This window comes from Gavia stellata, chromosome 7, assembly GCF_030936135.1.
Source record: "Gavia stellata isolate bGavSte3 chromosome 7, bGavSte3.hap2, whole genome shotgun sequence".
Lineage (NCBI taxonomy): Eukaryota > Metazoa > Chordata > Aves > Gaviiformes > Gaviidae > Gavia > Gavia stellata.
Window position 1 is genome coordinate 45,911,941 of NC_082600.1, and position 17,833 is coordinate 45,929,773.

The 17,833-nt window shown below is 51.2% G+C and overlaps 1 protein-coding gene across 1 annotated transcript in view; it reads right to left on the reverse strand.

The window, feature by feature from the left end:
- Window positions 1–17,093, reverse strand: part of PRDM11 (PR/SET domain 11) — a 43,799-nt gene extending 26,706 nt beyond the window's left edge. Inside the window, exon 1 of the mRNA XM_059819813.1 lies at window positions 17,085–17,093. The gene's annotated coding sequence lies outside the window, so the exon portion shown is untranslated. The remainder of the gene's footprint in view (window positions 1–17,084) is intronic.
- Window positions 17,094–17,833: the final 740 nt, after the last annotated feature.

Here is a 17,833-nt window from a genome sequence, read left to right on the forward strand (position 1 = left end):
CTGCAAAACGGTAACACTTCCCTCCTCCATCCGTCACGGGATGGTGATGAAGAGAAAATACTGATGTGGCGAGTGACGATAATTCGGAATTGGTTTAATTAATATTAAGCTTTTTGAAAGGGCCGCTAAACTTCGGAGCACCCCAGCAAGGAAAAAAGCAGAGCACTGCTCATCCCTTCCTTGCATTCGTCTTAAGATTTCCTCCAAGGCACATAAACTAGCTGCTCTCAGGCACCACAGCAGATTGGACAGACTTCATAGCTGCTCCCCCCAGTCTCCCGTGACCCCCCTTTCCTTGTCCGCTGCCCGACGGCACGCTCTGTTACGCTGCATACTCGCAGCGTCCAACGGAGGGGCCTCAGCAGCTGACCAGACCCCTTCTGTCAGGGGAGCCAGTGGAAGAGCCCGTCCTTGTCGCAACTTGGCTCTGGACATCCCAAAATTCATGTTCTGAGGCTACAAACCCCTGAAAACATGACTTTTCTTAGTCCACACGTGCTTGTAAAGGACTGAGCACCACAGAAGTCTGGTCTCCGTTTGTGCCCTGTTTACAGCCAGCAGGAACTGTGGCCCCTCACGACAAGAAGGACATTGAGGTGCTGGAGCATGTCCAGAGAAGGGCGACGGAGCTGGTGAGGGAGCTGGAGCACAAGTCTGATGAGGAGCGGCTGAGGGAGCTGGGGTTGTTCAGTCTGGAGAAGAGGAGGCTGAGGGGAGACCTCATCGCTCTCTACAACTACCTGAAAGGGGGTTGTGGTGAGGTGGGTGTTGGTCTCTTCTCCCAAGTGACAAGTGACAGGACAAGAGGAAACGGCCTCAAGTTGCGCCAGGGGAGGTTCAGGCTGGATATTAGGAAAAAATGCTTTCCTGAGAGAGTGGTGAAGCATTGGAAGAGGCTGCCCAGGGAGGTGGTGGAGTCACCATCCCTGGAGGGGTTCAAGGAACGTGTGGACGTGGCACTGTGGGACATGGTTTAATGGGCATGGTGGGGTCGGGTTGATGGTTGGACTTGATGATCTTACAGGTCTTTTCCAACCTTAATGATTCTGTGAACGCTATTCCCAGACTGTGGCTCCTCTTTGTGCCAGAGGACAATTGATTAATTTTTCCAGCCCAACTTCTCACATGCCAATGTGCAGCCTGAAAGACCTTTATCAAGCCTGTATTAAGGAAGCACTAGTTAATATTCATATAGTGCTCTGAAAGCAAAGCCTCAACGTAAGTACAACTAGATACATGCAAACACACACAATTTTAAGCCTTTATGAGACGCCCAGAACAAGTCACATTAGCCAGTCAGAAGGAAAGTGATACTAAGTGCATGTATGGGCGTCTGTTTTGGCAGGCTGAGCCCCTGGTCTGCATTCTCTGGTGCGACAGGGAAACTCTCCAGCCCTGTCCCCGTGCACCAGCTGGGGCTGCAGCCAGGGGCTACCTGCCCTTCCCAGAGGAGAAGGAAAGGTCTTTCCTGAAAAGTCTGCAATAAAGCAGCTCAGGAGGGAAAAAGCAGCAGCTGGGGGAGGGGGGAAACATTAAAAAACGAGAAGAGATGGGTGCTGCCCCAGAGCTGGTTCGCTGTGGGGCCTGTGCTGGTGCAGGAGAGGCGGACGCTGGCAGAAGGGCAGATGTTCTCGGTCAGAAAACCCACCCGTTTGGGAAACCCGGAGCTTAAACACCCACAACCCCCAAGGCTTCAGTAGGAAGAGACGCAGACATCTGTCTCTGAAGAGACAACGCCTTTTCCTCTCCCACTCTTTCCTCGTGGAGGCTCCTCCGTTACGGAGCAAGAGAGACCCTGTGACAGCGCCGTCTGACCTCCTGCGCAAGGCGGACCACCGTGCTTCCTTCAGTCAACTCTTCAGTTGACAACTTCAGTCAACAGCCTACCTCCAACAAGGAAAAAAAAAAGGAAAGAAGAAATCCAGTGTTTATTTCGCACACGGAGCTCCTCATTTTACTGTACATTTTGCAGCCCTCCCCTCTCATGCTCCTCCCTGAACTCCCTCCAACTTATCAGCAACATTCCTGCGCAGCACTGGCCGCAGCACTCCTGCGCTGACGGGAGCAGCACCTTGCAGCGAGATAACACCTTCCCTGCCCCTGCTCAGGATTTCCATGTTAGCATCCAAGTACCGCATTTACTTTCTGGCCACCGTGCCCGGTTGGGGTGTTGTACTCGGTGAACCGCCGTGCTGCCGTAAGAGCACACACAACTCCTCGTCGTCTCGCCCAGCATACAGGCGATCACAACTCCACCGCTAACCTGCCTCTTTTCATTACTTGCGACTTGCCCAAACTTTGTGTTGTTGCCCACAAAAATAATCCAAATTAACCTTGTGTCTTCTTCCAGGACACCAACAAACTTAGAATGATAGAATCATTTAGGCTGGAAAAGACCTTCATCGAGTCCAACTGTTAATCTAACACTGCCAAGTCCACCACTAAACCATGTCCTTAAATGCCACATCTACACATCTTTTAAATACTTCCAGGGATGGGGACTCAACCACCTCCCTGGGCAGCCTGTTCCAATGTCTGACAACCCTTTCAGTGGAGAAATTTTTTCTTAATATCCAATCTAAACTTCCCCTGGCGCAACTTGAGGCTGTTTCCTCTCGTCCTATCACTTGTCACTTGGGAGAAGAGACCGACACCCACCTCTTCATTAGCATCAAGCCAAAAAAAACAATTCCCAGCTGACACTACTAGAAATACATTATCAGCAAGCAATGGCTCTCCTTTTGCTGTCACATTGTGACCTTTCATTTAGTCAGGTTTTCGTTTATTCATAGAATCATAGAACAGTTTGGGTTGGAAAGGACCTTCAAAGGTCATCTCATCCAACCCCCCTGCGATGAGTGGGGACATCTTCAACTGCATCAGGTTGTTCAGAGCCCCGTCCAACCTGGCCTTGAATGTTTCCAGGGATGGGGCATCTACCACAACTTCTCTGGGCAACCTCTGCCAGTGTTTCACCACCCTCAGCGTAAAAAATGTCTTCCTTATGTCTAGTCTAAATCTACCCTCTTTTAGTTTAAAACCATTGCCCCGTGTCCTATCGCAACAGGTCCTGCTAAACAGTCTGTCCCCATCTTTCTTATGAGCCCCCTTTAAGTATTGAAAGACCGCAATAAGGTCTCCCCGGAGCCCCCTCTTCTCCAGGCTGAACAATGCCAACTCTCTCAGCCTTTCCTCATAGGAGAGGTGTTCCAGCCCCTTGGATCATTTTCGTGGCCTCCCCTGGACCCGCTCCAGCAGCGTGTGACACACTGACTCATTCTAGCTGCTTATGCCGATGACCTGTGGCACAACTTCAGCGCATTAAACATGCAAGACGTACCAACGCTTTTACCTTTATCAAGCAAAATATGCAGCAACATCAGAGAAATCACACCATGTTAGAAAAGACCTATTTAAAAAAAATCTTTACAGGCTGATTATTGCAATTAACACGCACTTAAATCATGACCAATCCAATACCTATCAGCTATTAGGTTATTTTACTGGAAGCCAACATCAGAATGCAGGTAGCTGAGTATTCCCGTTTGCCCAGGTTAGACTTGATATTAGCTTACTTGTTTATGACTAACACACAACATTTTTTTCAGTGTAACTCATTACGTATACATTTTTTAAAAATTAGCATTTATGGACTGGCGCTGCTCAGCCAGCCCTTTTAAAATCCCTGGATGCAAGTTAGCCAGAACAGCAAACTTAAAAATGTACTGCTGTAGTAGCTGCTGTTTGGTAATTTCCCAAGCTATTGCTACAACAGAGCGCATTACGCTGGTGCTGTAACTGGTACCATCGCTAGCTTTTCTGCCAGCGACGAGAAAGAAACATTTGACATTTCTCCAGTTCCAGGCATCAGCAGATGACTGTGCTTTTAGGACTCTCTTAGCTTCTGATGTATTTAAAGCTGCTTTTCATTTTTCCTCATTTCACCGCCCATTAGTTTCTCTGTCTTACCCTTTCTCCTCCCCCTTTAGTTTTCCATAAGTACAAGAGTCTAATTCACATTCTGCACTTTTCACTCCCTCCACTTTATTGTCTGGGGGTTTGGTTTTGGCCATTTTTCTAGTTGTGTTTGTTCTAACACCTAAATATCACGATCCTCTGAAGATTTCAAACGACGTGGAGAAGCACCATGCAAAGCATAAGCAGAGCAGGCTCCTTGGTTCATGCCGAAGGTATGCCCAGGGGGTACTTGCCCTCCCACGTGCATGTCCCTGTGGCCATCAGGACGGTCGGTCCTCCCCACGTCAATGTGCACACAGCCTACTGCAAAGTCCTACCAGCACGTCAGAAAGGACAATCCCTAGGTGAGAGGGATGCTGTGAAGATGCGGGTGCTGTTTGCACACCACATCAAGTCCTTTGTACAGCAAAGGCAGGCGCGGGATGAGGCACAATGCCTCTCGGCAGGCGCAGGACACCCAACGTGGCTGCTACAAATCCCAAGAGGCATCCCCGGGTTCACAGGCAGTGCCACATAACCTCTCCCGTTTTCTTTACAAAGCAGGCAAGGACCTGTCACGCTTCTGCACGACGCACGTTAAGATCTCCAGTGGCTTCACCATGTTCCTCACAATCAGGGAAGTAAAAAACGCACAAGAACATCTGAGCTGTTAATCTCTAATGCGGGAAAAAAAACCTCCAAATGGGGTTAAGCATGAACGAACCTGTGAATTCCTGTCCTCAAGTATGCCGCCTTTATCACTGCCCCTCTTGTAGTTATTAGTTAACAGCCACAGACTGTTATCTGTGTGGATCAGGCTCCACAACAGAGCTTTAATTTTACATTTTACTGGCACGTTTCCCAGATTGGGACATTCTTGCATGTGAAACAGCCATATAGGAATCTATCCCCTCCTCAGCACACAGCTCCTTCACTCAGTTTCTCACTGCCGGCCTTCTGGAGGTCATCCCCTCTTCTTTTAAGAAAGATCTTGCGTAGCTTGTACCCCATTTCAGTTTTAAAGCGCAGACCCATGGTGAAAGATGGACTTGAATTCATATGCTTTTTCTACAGTGGCATATTATTACCAGAAATAGTAATCCAGAACAGTCAGCTACTGACGAGCCGAGAAGGGGGAATAAAGCACAGCATTCAAGGCTCCGAGCCACCCCCCCCCCCCGCAAGAGCCACGGAAGACCCAGGCTGACTGTTTTCCCCGAGGTGAATTCACTTACCAAGGACATCAGCCATGCCAACCATTTCAGGTCACTTTATGAAGTACCAGCCAGCTACACAGCTCATGCTCGCAGCCAGTGCGAACACCGAGAGATCCCCCAAAATAAGAGGGAGAACAGTTTGCTCGGAGGAGGACCACTGTCCACAGACAGACACTAACCCCATGCTCCGGTGGGGGAAAATTGCTTTTGCCTTGACAGTTGCCACGGTGCTGGCTTAACTTTACCCCCCCGAAGTACGACGCTCCTCCGGATGAAGCTGTCCTCCCCTCAGCAGTTGCAGCAGAGCAGTGTCCCGGCACGGTGATGGCTGGTGGCAGGGCAAGACCCCTGATGACCTGCCTCCCAGCGTGGTGCAAGGGCTCTTCCCCGACGGCCGCAGAGCAGGCTGAATGCAGCCTGCGCAGCTGGAGACAAGCTGGGGCAGTCACAAATGCAAACTTAATTAGTGAAAATTATAGGGCATGGACAATGTAGGATTTGAGCAGCACGGGCTGCAACTAGGGCTTGTTTAAATCATTGCCACCCCACTACAGTCGGTGCGATTCACCAGAAGAGAAGTATGAAACATTTCCTTTGAGTTTCGAATTCTCAGAACACCGAAGAAGGTCAGGACTACAAAAAAGATACCTGGATGTGCCACCAGTTTTGCTGCAGCTTTCTGAAGAAGCTTGGAGAGCAAGCTTCAAAACCACGAGACTTAAACCCATTTTACAGCAGGGAGGGCTGAGAGTTCCCAGTGGTTCCAATGACCAGCAACTGACATGACAAACAGTATCGGGGTGCCACAACATCAAGTCCCCGGTGTCACCCCGACTGCAGACAGGCTGGGGACAGGGAAGTTCCCATTTGCCAACCTGGAACTCCTCCTGTCATTTCAAGTGGATGCGAGACGTGTTCACACTGTCACTTACAGGGTTCACTGGCAAAACATGTCATCAAAACCTGCCATGATCTACTTCAGGATGGACGTGTTTCAGAGGGGGAAGAAGGAAAAGAACCTCTGAAATAAGCCCTGAATTAGTCTTAAGTTTGTCTTACAGTGGCTTCTAGTCAAGGTAGAAAAAGCTGCTGACTTTAGAGGATCTGACACAAAATTCTGTATTACGGTCAGTTCAGGGCATTTGCCCTCTGTTGATGTAAGAGTAGGAAGGTAGTGTCATGGATCAGCACAAGCCTCTGCAAACTGGGTATTATTTGCTGCAACTTCCCTATGTTAAGTGTTGAGTAAGGACGCACTTACACAGCGGGATGCTGACCAAGTAAAGCTCCCGTGCCGCCTAAGCCTCTGAAACGGTGCGGCACGCCACGGAGCTACGGCAGCTACTTACTGCAGCTGAAAGAATAAGCAAGTGACTTGCATCATTTTTAAAATACATTGAAAGTAATTCCCTTGAACTGGAAATTTCTTATTTTTGCTGCGTTCGGCTCTTTGCGTTGATCTCACAGATTCATAGTTTAAGGGTGGAAAGGAGAATTGGGTCAACCTGATCCCCTGTACATGACATGCCCTTACCTTTAGCCTACAAACAGGACAAAATCTCCATCTGAGTCTAGCCAGGGTAAGAGAAGTCAACGCTTCATCAGAAGTTCATTTCAACTGTTAATCCCCATCATGGACAAGCTGTATGTCAACCTCTCTGGTTCTGGGCACCAGTCAGCAGTTCTTTCAAAGGGCCCTGCAACCCGGTGGGAAAGGCTGAAATACCCAGCGTGTTGGGACGCTGCTTTGAGCAAATGGAAAGAATTGCTTCCCAGGTTAATGGCTGTAACAAACCTCACCATCTTTGGTCAGGGCTGCCAGCGGCATTTCTTTGCCTTTGGCTTCTTCAACGTAAATATATACTTACATTTATAAAGTTAAAACAAACAGGCGCAAAACCCCAGTACTAAAACAAGATGCTATTCCACCAACGTTTTTCTCCCCAAGGACAGAATAAGAGTACAACCAAGTGGGAGATGTAAGCCTTGTTCCTTAAGGCACCACTGAAAGGTGTTTGGATAGCAATAGTGACAAGCTCTGAATAAAAACACATGCATACACAGCCCTGGATACGTACCCATGCAGTATCTTCTCAGCTTTCCAACAATTTTTATCATCCTGTGTAACTCTTCCAATTTTCTCTATATTATTTTAAGATGCTGGCACCAGAAAGCCACACTGATACAAGACTGGGTCTGAAGTAAATGTAAGGATTACAAGCATAAAACTACCTCATCACCCCGATTCATTACCTCCCTGTTTGTGTGTCCAAAATAACAGCCGTCTTTTCCAGCGAGGCGCTGGCACAGAAAGCTCCTTGGAGCCGCCTGCCCATTCCGACCCCCACGTTCTCACACGGGACTGCTCAGGACACAGTCCCCGCTTTGCAGATCACGCTCAGGACGTGCCTTTCCACGTTCATAACTCTCCACTTGTCTGCATGAAAATGATGTTGTTTCAATGGGTCCATTTACCAAACAAATTACATGAGTCCGTCCTGCCCCTATCAATAGCTAGAATTCACCAAACTTGTTTCTTCTACACAATTCACCAGCGGTGAGTCATGCTTTCTTCTGCATCATTGAGTAAGTGTCAGGCAGAATTGGCTTCTCCCTTCCCCTCATTTGAAGGGAAGGGTCATTGAGTCTACTTCTTTGAAAATGCAGTCTCCACATATCATGTTGCAGAGACTCTTCTGTAAAATGATCAAGCTCCAGCTTAAAATAGCTGGATTATTTGCTCCCCTCGTCTAAGGCGGCAATGCCAGAGCCTTGATCTTTTGATGCTGAAAAACCGTTTTCTATGTTTGTCTTAATCCACAAATGGTTGATTTATTAGTGTGCTAATACTGTCCTTTAGCTTAGAGCATCCTTCATCCTCCTTACTGTTTCTACTGCCACTGCAGCTTATTTATTGGATGCTGACCCTCTATCAATCACTACCTTCACTTCCTAAGCCACATCTACAGATCTTTCTTTAAACCACTGGTAAGCTTCTCGAAGAAAAAAATCAGACCTGTTTGAGAAGTACAAGACACTTTCCACAACATCAAGTTTCAAGCATGAATTACTTTATATTTACCCAAGACTAGTGTCACGCTACCCAACCTATCATTTCCTGGGCATCCGCTTGGCCATCTTCAGAACCGTCACAACGCAATCACTCTTCCACTCTCCTGCACCAAGGCTGATTAAAAATGAACATCAGCAAGCTAGAGACCTCCTCTCATTTATCTAGCACTCTTTTTCAAGGGAACGTGCAGCTGCCAGCGAAACTCTGCTTACCCACAGGACCCAAACTACACAACTCCTATGCGGGTCCCTGGATCCCTACTTACAGGGCTCAACTTTTGGATAATCAACTTATCCTTTCCTTCCTGCTGGCCCAGATGGCAGCCGTGATGGCAATCAAGTGCACACAACTTGACCACGGGAAGTTATGCTTGGGTCTGGAAAAGTCAAGTTTTTCGTCGCGCACATACTTTTATCGAAAGCTGAGATGTAAATTTACTGCCCAAATGACCTTCTACTCCCACCCACGGGCAGACAAAAAGGCTGGAGTGAGGAAGCGTGTGGTAGGCACGCAGCGGGCTGGCCCACCGCGGCACTCCTGCTCTTCGGCTATGCTGGGAAAAAAGAGGGAAAAGACGCTGGAGTGCCTTTAATGTTTTATAAGGCATGTGCAGGAAATTCAAGACGCCTGGTCGGGTCCTGCCAGCCTCACCGCGCGCCTGGGACCCTGCCACATAGCACTCAGCACCCGCCCGCCGCCAGCGTCGCCCGGCCACCCCCCGCAAGCTCACGCGCATCCAGAGGACCCCTGCATTGTGCAGGCTGGCCAGCCTAAAAATTTCCGTGGTTGAGTGCCACCAGTCATTCACGTATTTGAACATCGACGGAGGTAAAAAGGGAAAGGGAAGGCGTGGGGGCGGGCAGGAAGCAAACCCCAGACACTACTTTCTAAATAGCAGATGTGGCTATTCTGGCTAGCAAACTTCCACTTTAATTTCTAACCCACAGAGATGGGAAATGATTCATGAAAAATCAACAGGATAAAATTAGCTGGAAGGCAGAGAGATAATTCATGCAACCCAACCGTCATGGGCTGAAGTGCCAGCACTACCAGTGCTGCCTGGCATTTCAGCCTCCGGTGCCCTTCAGTGACTGGCACCCGGCCAGCAATCAGCTCCACATATATTTCCTTAGTGTCTAAATTAGCCCTCTGGAGAGCACATCCATCTTTTAACAAGACGGCTTTTCACTCAATGCTTTTCTAGAAGTTCCAGCTTTTCCTTTTTTTTTTAAAAAAAGGTTACCTGCAGTATTCTGTCTTTTTCTTCTATTGGTGAATGTTTAGTGGTGTTAGAGGGGATGGACTGACGGGACGGACAGGCTTGCACACACACATCTGTAAGCCACGGCCAAGCTATGCAAGAAATTCAAACTGCCCCACTGAGTCAGAACGCTCGGTGCATTTCACCAGAACGCCCTTTTCCTGCACAAAGCCAACAACGCATTCAACAGCGACAACCGAGCGCTGGTCTGCTTTTATACACACTGGTGATTTTTGTAAGACCGCCCTGAAATTCTGTCACATAAAAAGCATGAACCACAAAACATAGTTTCACCCTTGATACAGCCACATGACAGCAAGTTTCTCGAGCAGATGGTATTACTTACAAATTACAACCCAAAGCTCTTTACCCCAAAGGCAGATGAGAAACCCTCACCCCTCCTAGAAACCTCTGGACTTCCAGTAGGCACTTGGTTATTGAGCAATGCCCCTTCCCACCACCCAACTCCAAAGCTTCAGGAATCAATCGCCAAATTGTAAAGCCTCAGCAGCACCCATACCTCTAGGCAAGCAGTCTCAGCTGCGGGGGGATCCCCATGCAGTTGGGACCTATGGGTACAGATGCAAAATAAAGACGAAATCCCGCTTTTGTACCATTTGTCCAGATGGTGTCTGTTCATTTCTCTTGAAGGATGTTACATGACGGTTCCTCTATGTTTGTTACAGCTGTTTGACTCTACTTGGGCTTCAGGACATGGCAAGCAGCTCCCTTCTTTTTACTTGTTCAGCAAAGAGGGAAAGAATATTTGGGGGGGGGGGGGGGATAAGAAGGTAGGAGCAAACCATATTTTTATTTGTTCCTGAAATTCTAACAAAACTAGCTCAGTCTTTTAAAAGCACTAGTGAACACACCAGGCAGAATGAGAACAAATCAACTGTTCCACAAAATGCAGAGGAAGCAAAAGCAAGAGCCATATTTATTTCTCCTCATTTGTACCCTCTTGCAGGCCATTAGGGAGATAAGATCTCACAGTACAACAGACATTATTCAGGGCTGGTAAATCTGTCTACAGGTTAGGGGCTCGTGTTACAGGGCTTGGATGAGTACTGGCTGAGCATGGGTCACACCGACCCCCTTTTCCTTGGGGCAGGCAGCAGTCCAGATACTCCCAGCGTCAGATCTGCCAAGAAATCAGATATCCGTGTGCTGAATTCACCACCACCACCATTTGATCTGTACATTCCCTTCCATACAGAGAGAGGGATGTTCAGACCCTCCTAATGCAGCTAACTACAAAAAAAAAAAATTTCCAGCCTGGGCCAAACACTTCTGGTCCATTCCTTCAACCCCAGCCCCTCAAGCGCGCCTTCTACGTAAAGGTATTGGGTTGCACAGAAATACCTGATCCTCTATACTACGGACATTTTTAAAACGCTGATTAGCAGAAGCATGGAAGGAGCCCAAGAACTCATTCAATTCCAGTCCAAAAAGAAGAGGGGGCACGCCACAGGGACTTCACATATGCAAGCCACTGAGGGACTACAAAAGTTCACGGACTGCCCCAAGGGAATTCAAAAGCAACATTTCAACACCTGACTACAGAATGAGACCTAGTTAAAAAAAAAACAAACCAACCACCAACCCCCAGTTAAGTCCATCAGACCTAAAGAGGGTATGTTAGCACCTGATTTAGTTGGTGTTAGCTCTCAACACGTCCAGGAGAAGCAGTAAGTGGATCCACCTTTCCGGAGGTACTGCCTTTACAACAGCAATGCAGAGTTAGCTGGTGGGATTCTGCACCGAGGGTCAGGTACCGCTGCACCTATCCCACGGTCCTTCACGACATGACTTAGGAAAAACTTCTCAAGGAACAAAGCAACTTACACACACACCATGCATAAGAAAGTTCTCTTCCCAGTCACAAAGGGAAGAGAAATTCAGTAATCAGAAAGCTTCTATTCTTCAAAAGCTGACTGATCTCTTTTGAGCTCAAAGAAGATAATCTGCATGCCTAGGTGTGTGCACATGACAACTCTAGAACGTATTTTATTGTTCACAAAAGTATGTTCATGTGTCAACATGTACTGATTTTTCCTTCAGTCGGTTTCCAAGTGTTTTCATTAATTTCCTCTGAAGGGATAAAAGGACTGGACTCTGCAGACTGTGGCGTATTTAATTCACTTCAGCCTTTCCGAGCAAAAGGTCTCCAATTTAAAGAAAGCAGCAGGCCACATGAAGTACTCCAGCAGCCTCAGAACAAAAGAAATTAAAAAAAAACAACACAAAAAAACAACAGCAACCCCCCCCCCCGCCCATACACACAGACATGAGGAAGTCAAGGTTTACCCAAATGAAAGGTGTAAAGAGGAACACGCTAGGAGTGGAAAGGTAATCCCAGCCAAACTTACGATGTCCTTCAAGGAAGATGCTATGTGCACTTAAGTCTGCTCAGCTGTTTGAGTCTGCAGTTGAAGGACCACACTTAACTGCTCTCAGCATGTTATGATACAGTTTATACGACACATTTTCAAAATAAAGCTTCATTGTATTGAAAAGGAATGTACTGGACAACATTTCACGTCAGTTATCAGCCTGGAAACAGCTGATGTCCCTGACCAACATCGGCTCCAATTACTGGCCTTCAACACTCTGAAAGGGCGTTCGCGGGGAGCCCCGGGAGCTGCGCGCCCACAGCACCCTGATCCACGCTCAGGAGCGCTCCCAAGGGCGCAGAGACAAGTCGGCTCGGGGACCGGCAAAGGATGCTCGGTGGATCAGCTCCCCGCCGCACGGCGCTGGGTAAGGCGGGCGCACCGCTGGCTCTTGGGGGGAGTTAATTAAAGCAACTCTAGAGCTGCCGCCTGAGGTAATGCCCCACGCCACCTCCCGTGAAATTCTAACACTCCGTCCTTGTATGTCCCCCCCGGTGCCCACGGTCAAGCTTCCACTGGGAAAAGCCAGCCCCCAGTTGCTGGGAGCACCGGCCCCCCCAGGGCTCGATGCCGACACTTATTTCGGAACCACACTTCCTCCTCCGGGATGAGTCCCTGCAGTCAAAAGTAAAATTAAACTTGCTGAGAAGCCAAAGCCTAAGGAGGAGAGAAGAAAGGGGGCAGAGAAACGAAGCCATTTATGAGAACGTGCTCAAACTGGTGGCTTTGCTTACGATACCCTTCTGACGGGCCCCTTATTGATGGCCATCCGTGACCGAGGGACTGCGCTGAAACGGTCTTCTGCAGTACGCATTACCGATCTCTCTCTGGAGGCTGCCAGTTTCTGCAGCTTAAACCTTAAATTATATGTATAATGTTTTTACCTTCTGACTGAAGAGAAACCGTTCCGAGTCTGAAACGGCTGAGCGCTGCCTCCCTGCCTTGCAGAGAGAGGAGGCCTTTGAACAACAGCTCTCAAGGATACAAGCTATCCCGCTCGCACAAACCGATGACCGGGAAGCACAACAGCAAAGCTTTAAGTATCAGTATTTCTAATTGCTTGCCTGTCTCTCAGCAGAAATATAGATTCTTGCGATTGTGTGCAGAGTTTGAGATGGAAGGAGGAAAAATGCCAGTGCTAATACCACCTTCACTGACTCTAGCTGAAGTCCAAAGCCTACATGGTGAGGACAGTGACCAGACCTCTAAAAACCCACGTTGTAAACGTGATTATAGATGCCAAGTCAAAATCTATCCCCTTCACCTCTGCTTTTTTCCCTCCTTGATCTCAATTCTCCCTGTCTTTTCTATTAGTAATGTATCACATGGTGGGCATTTTAAAGAAAACCTTCTCTAATGTGGGATGCTTGTGTTGCCCTCCTTGCCAGGTTTCTTCTCCATCCACCTTGGCTGCTCCCACCTTCCAAAGAAGCCACAGAACCGTCCTGTGTTTTCCAACACTCTTTGTTTGGCCTTGAAAAAGGCCAAACAGACTTCCTGCAGACTTCCTCCCTTTCTGAAGCACTTTTCCCTCACCTTCTTTCTGAAGATGCCGCACAGGGCAACACCAACTTGTCTCTCGCCTTGTCCTCTCTGCTTTTTCTTCAGGAGGTTGGACTTGCTACTGGAATCCGCTTGCATGGGCAAGTTTAACTAGCAGGGATTCCTGAAAAGCAACATTTGACTGTGCAGCTTGAGAAGGACCATTGCTCTAAAGGCTTTATTTAAAAAGAGCCCTCCGTAGCAGAGAAGAGGTCGCAGGGAGAATGGAAGAGCCCGTGAAATGAAAAGTCTTCTTCACTCCACTACCGTAGAGAGGTCAGTGCAAGAGGAGGCACTGAAAATGTCTGCAGCTGCACGGGAGCTCTGGTCCAAGAAACTTCACTGCTGTATGCCACCGCGCTTGTGATGAAACACGCCATGAGCACGACGACAAGGAGTGAGACGCGGAGCACGACAGCGAGCATCCTGCATTGCGGCGGGGCTGCCCAGCGGCAGGAATTCTGCCGCTTGCCCAATGCCAGCAGACGTTGCACGTGCCGACCCCCCTTTACCCGCTACACCTTGTGCCTCGAGCAGCTCTCAGCCCTGGGGTGTGCAGGACCGGTGCTCCGGTGGGAGCCCAGATCACAGAACTCAACGCTGACGCAAGAAGACGTGTCAAGCCTACCTGGATGCACGTCCAACTGACTCCGGATTTCTTAAAATGCCAAAAAGCTGCAATCCAAACCGAGGAAAAAAAAGCACTGTTTGCTTGTTTTGGCTTTCTTTGGAAAATCGGTTGCTCATAAGTCTCAGCTACGCGTTCCCAACGCAAAGTAGGCATCAAAAGTTCCCACCTGCGCTCACGTCAGCGGGAACAAGAGTCATTAATTCTTACAGCTACCCAGCCTCCTATCTTCACATCAAGTTTTAGCAGCTTATTTCTTCCTTCTGGAGGTCCCCCACTTAATCTACAGTATTATTATTTGATTGTCAATCAAAAAACCCAAACCAAACCATTTTGTCTTTGGGACTATGTTTAGTTTCTCCACGCACGTGCCAACAACACTGGATCGGCAATAACAATTTTAAATACGCTACTCTGAATTGTCATGACTATCAGGCTTTTTGTGATGGTCAAAGCAGTATTTTAAGAGTTTTGGAGATTGTAAGTAGCATTTATAGCAAGAGAGAGGCCCTGCTAATAGCAACTTGAAGAATAAATAAATAGGTAAAAGCACGTGCTTCTCGTGCGTAAATGGACACGGGGGAAAAAACTGCCAAAACCACAGCTTTGCTTGTGAATTAACCAGCATGAGACAGAAGTTACAAAAGGAAAAAAGAATATTAAAAAAAGACCCAGAAGGATAAAGTGTACACAGTACTCTTTATAACAAGACCAAAGACCTTTCTTGCCTGGGCTTGTCGTTTCTCTCCTCAATATGCGTACTTCCATTCCTGGCTCGGGGCGGCAGCTTCCGCTCCCGGCAATGCTCGCGGCCCCCCGATCGTAAAGCCAGCCCGCTGCAGCGGAGGAGCCCTCCCGCTTCGGGCTCCTCTCGCAGCACTTGCAGACACAGCCGTACCCCTCTCCTGCCCCTTTCGAGCAGGTCCATCGCTGTACGAGCAAACAACCGGCCCCCACCCCATCCCAGTAAGACTGACCTTGCCTCAGTATGTCAAAAGTAAGATTTCAGACAAGTCCTTGCTTTTGTCCTTATTATTTAAAAGCAGACATGACTCTCACAATAATCCTCCCCCTTCACCTGTCAAAAAGCCACCAGCGACCAGTAAGGCTCACAATGGGAGACTCTCCCATAAACCGGCCTGGAAAGCATTGCGCTTCGTGCATGGTTCACAAAGATGCTAGAGGAGCAACAGGCCGCTCTCCCAAATTCACCAAAGCCAGCGCCGCGCCGGGTGCGCAGGACCTCCCTCGCGCCCCACGGGCAGCCAGAAGGAGCAGCAGCTTTCGACAAGACCCCCAGGCAGGAGGGAACAGCGGCTTCCCCTGCTCTTGCTGCTCCGCACCGCAGCGGGATCGGTCAACTCGGCATCCAGCCAAGAGCTGGGGCAACCTTCCACATCTCCTGCTGCTACCTGAGATCCTCCCCGGCGAGCGGTTCCGGCTAACCAGCCTTTCCTTCACTATCGCAGCCCTTCCGCCGGCCGCTCCGACAGCCCCGACGCTTGAACTCTTCGCGAACGTGACTCAAGAGCCCGACGTCGCTCAGCCCCGTGCCGCGCTACTGCTTCTAGAGCGGGATCGCCTTTGGGCGAAGCACCCCTTGCGAAGAAGCGAACAGGCATCATCCGAATACTTTCATTTCCGATCGCAGCTTGCACGTGGAAAGGAAAAAACGCGCCGCCCTCATCAGGGATGCGCGTCTATTCTGGGGTTTATACACAATACATTAGAAAGTTGAGAGAGTCATTTCCCTTTCCACTTTCATTGCTTATACTCTCGGCGATGACACCAACGGAAGTTTAGGGGACACGAAGCCCAAGCCAAGCGGCACGCTCCCGCTCCGCCGCTCTACGGGGGAGTCAAACCTCGCCGGCAGGACCGGATCCGGGCGGGGGGGGGTGCTGGATATTTGGGGTTGGGGCTCCTTCGCCGCTCAACCTGTACGCACCTGCAGCGCTGGAAAATAACCCTTTCTTACGGTCAGGTCGGTATTTTTATTTTTAAGCTGGTTCTGCCAGTTCTCCTCCCGTTAATGAGGAGCATTAATGACTGGAAAAAGAGGAAGCGACACCGAGCCAACAGTTTTTGCTCATGGGCCAGCTGGTTTGGTTTTAAGGGATCTGAAACGGGACACTGGAGGCATCTTCGTTTTCCCTTTGGAGTACACCAAGGGATAAAGGACTTTGGTTACAACAAAATAAATCATACTCTTCTGGAGCATTGGTAAAGAAGCCGGAAAGATTCAATAACATTAAAAAAAATTAAATAACAGAGGAGGAAAAAAGCCGCAAATACGCAGTTGGGGAAGTTTTTCCACACGAAGTCAACCACGGATCCTGGCTGAGGGGTGCAAGGTCTGCAAAGGCCCCGGGAGCTGTTGCAGGAGCGATGCCTGCAAGCAGGCTGCAGCAACCGCGGGGTTCCCGCCGACGCTCCGGGCTTCGCCGCGCCCCGCTCCGTAGGAGCGGGGCGCGGCGAAGCCCGGAGCGTCGGCGGGAACCCCGCGGCGAGGTGGCCCGGCCCCGTCGAACAAGCGCCCGGTCCAGCAGCACCGCGACCCGTTACCGCCACCGCCGCCCCCGGGGAGCGCCCCTCACCGCCCCGCCCCCGCGTTCCAATGTGGCGCGCGCCCGCCCGCCCCCGCCGCCGATTGGCCGCCGGCCGCGTCACTCGCCGGCCCCGCTAACGGCCGCGGGGAGGAAGGAGCGGGGGGGGGGGGGGGGGAGGACGACGACGATGAGGAGGGGAAGGGCGGGCGCAGGAGCGGCGCGGCGGGGAGCGGCGGGGACGGGCCGGGCCCAGCGCCGCCCGCCCCGTAGGGGAAAGAGGGGGGGGGAGCGCTACCTGTGCCCGCGGGTCGCCGCCGCCCCGCCCGCTGCGGGCACCCCTCAGCCGGGCGCCCCTCGGCCGGCCCTTCCCGCCTCCCCTTCCCCGGGCTGGGCCGGGTTCTCCCGCCCCCCGCGCTGCGCAGCCATTTTCGTGGCCACCTTGGCTACCAGCGGGGCTGACTCACCTCGGCGCTGCGGGCGCGGGGGGCCCGCCTCGGCGTCGGGGGGCCCGCTCCGCCCGGGGAGGGGAGGCGGGGGGAGAGCCCAGCTGGCTGCGCCCTCCCTCCCCGCCGGCCCCGCTGGCTAGTCCCAGGCGAGGACGGGTCCCGGGGCCGGGCCGGGCTCGGCGGAGGCGGCGGCGGCGGCTCCCTCCCTCCCGGCCGTGACCACCATCTTATTAGCACAGGAAATGACATGGAGAACGGAAGAGAGGGGCGTTCGGGGGCCGAGCCCGGGGACCCCCCGAACCGGGGGGAGGCGCCGCCGGCCCGCCCGGCCCGGCCCGGCCTGGCCCGCCGGGGCTCTCCCGGGGCTGCGGCGCTCCCGCCTTCCCTCCCAATACCCGGCGTGGAAAGGGGTGGAGGGGGGATAAATAAAAAACAAACCCCAAAAGCCGCACAAAGCCGGGGGGAGGGGGGGAGAAAAAAAGCCGAGCAAACCCGAACCGCCCCCGGTTCCCACCTCCTGCTCCGGAGCCTGCGAGTTCCGCGCGGAGCCGGCGGCGATCTGCGCCCGCGGCCGGCCGGGGGCTCGGGGGGGCTCTTAAGGACAAAAACCGCCCGGGCAGAGCGCGGGGGGAGCCGCCGGCCCAGGGGGCCCGGCGCGGCGGAGCCGCTGGGCTCCCCCCCGGGCGCTGCCGCGGCCACCACCTGCCGCCGCCCGGCAGCCGCCGCGGCGCCCCGGGGAGCGGGACCGAGCCGCCCGCCCGCGCCCT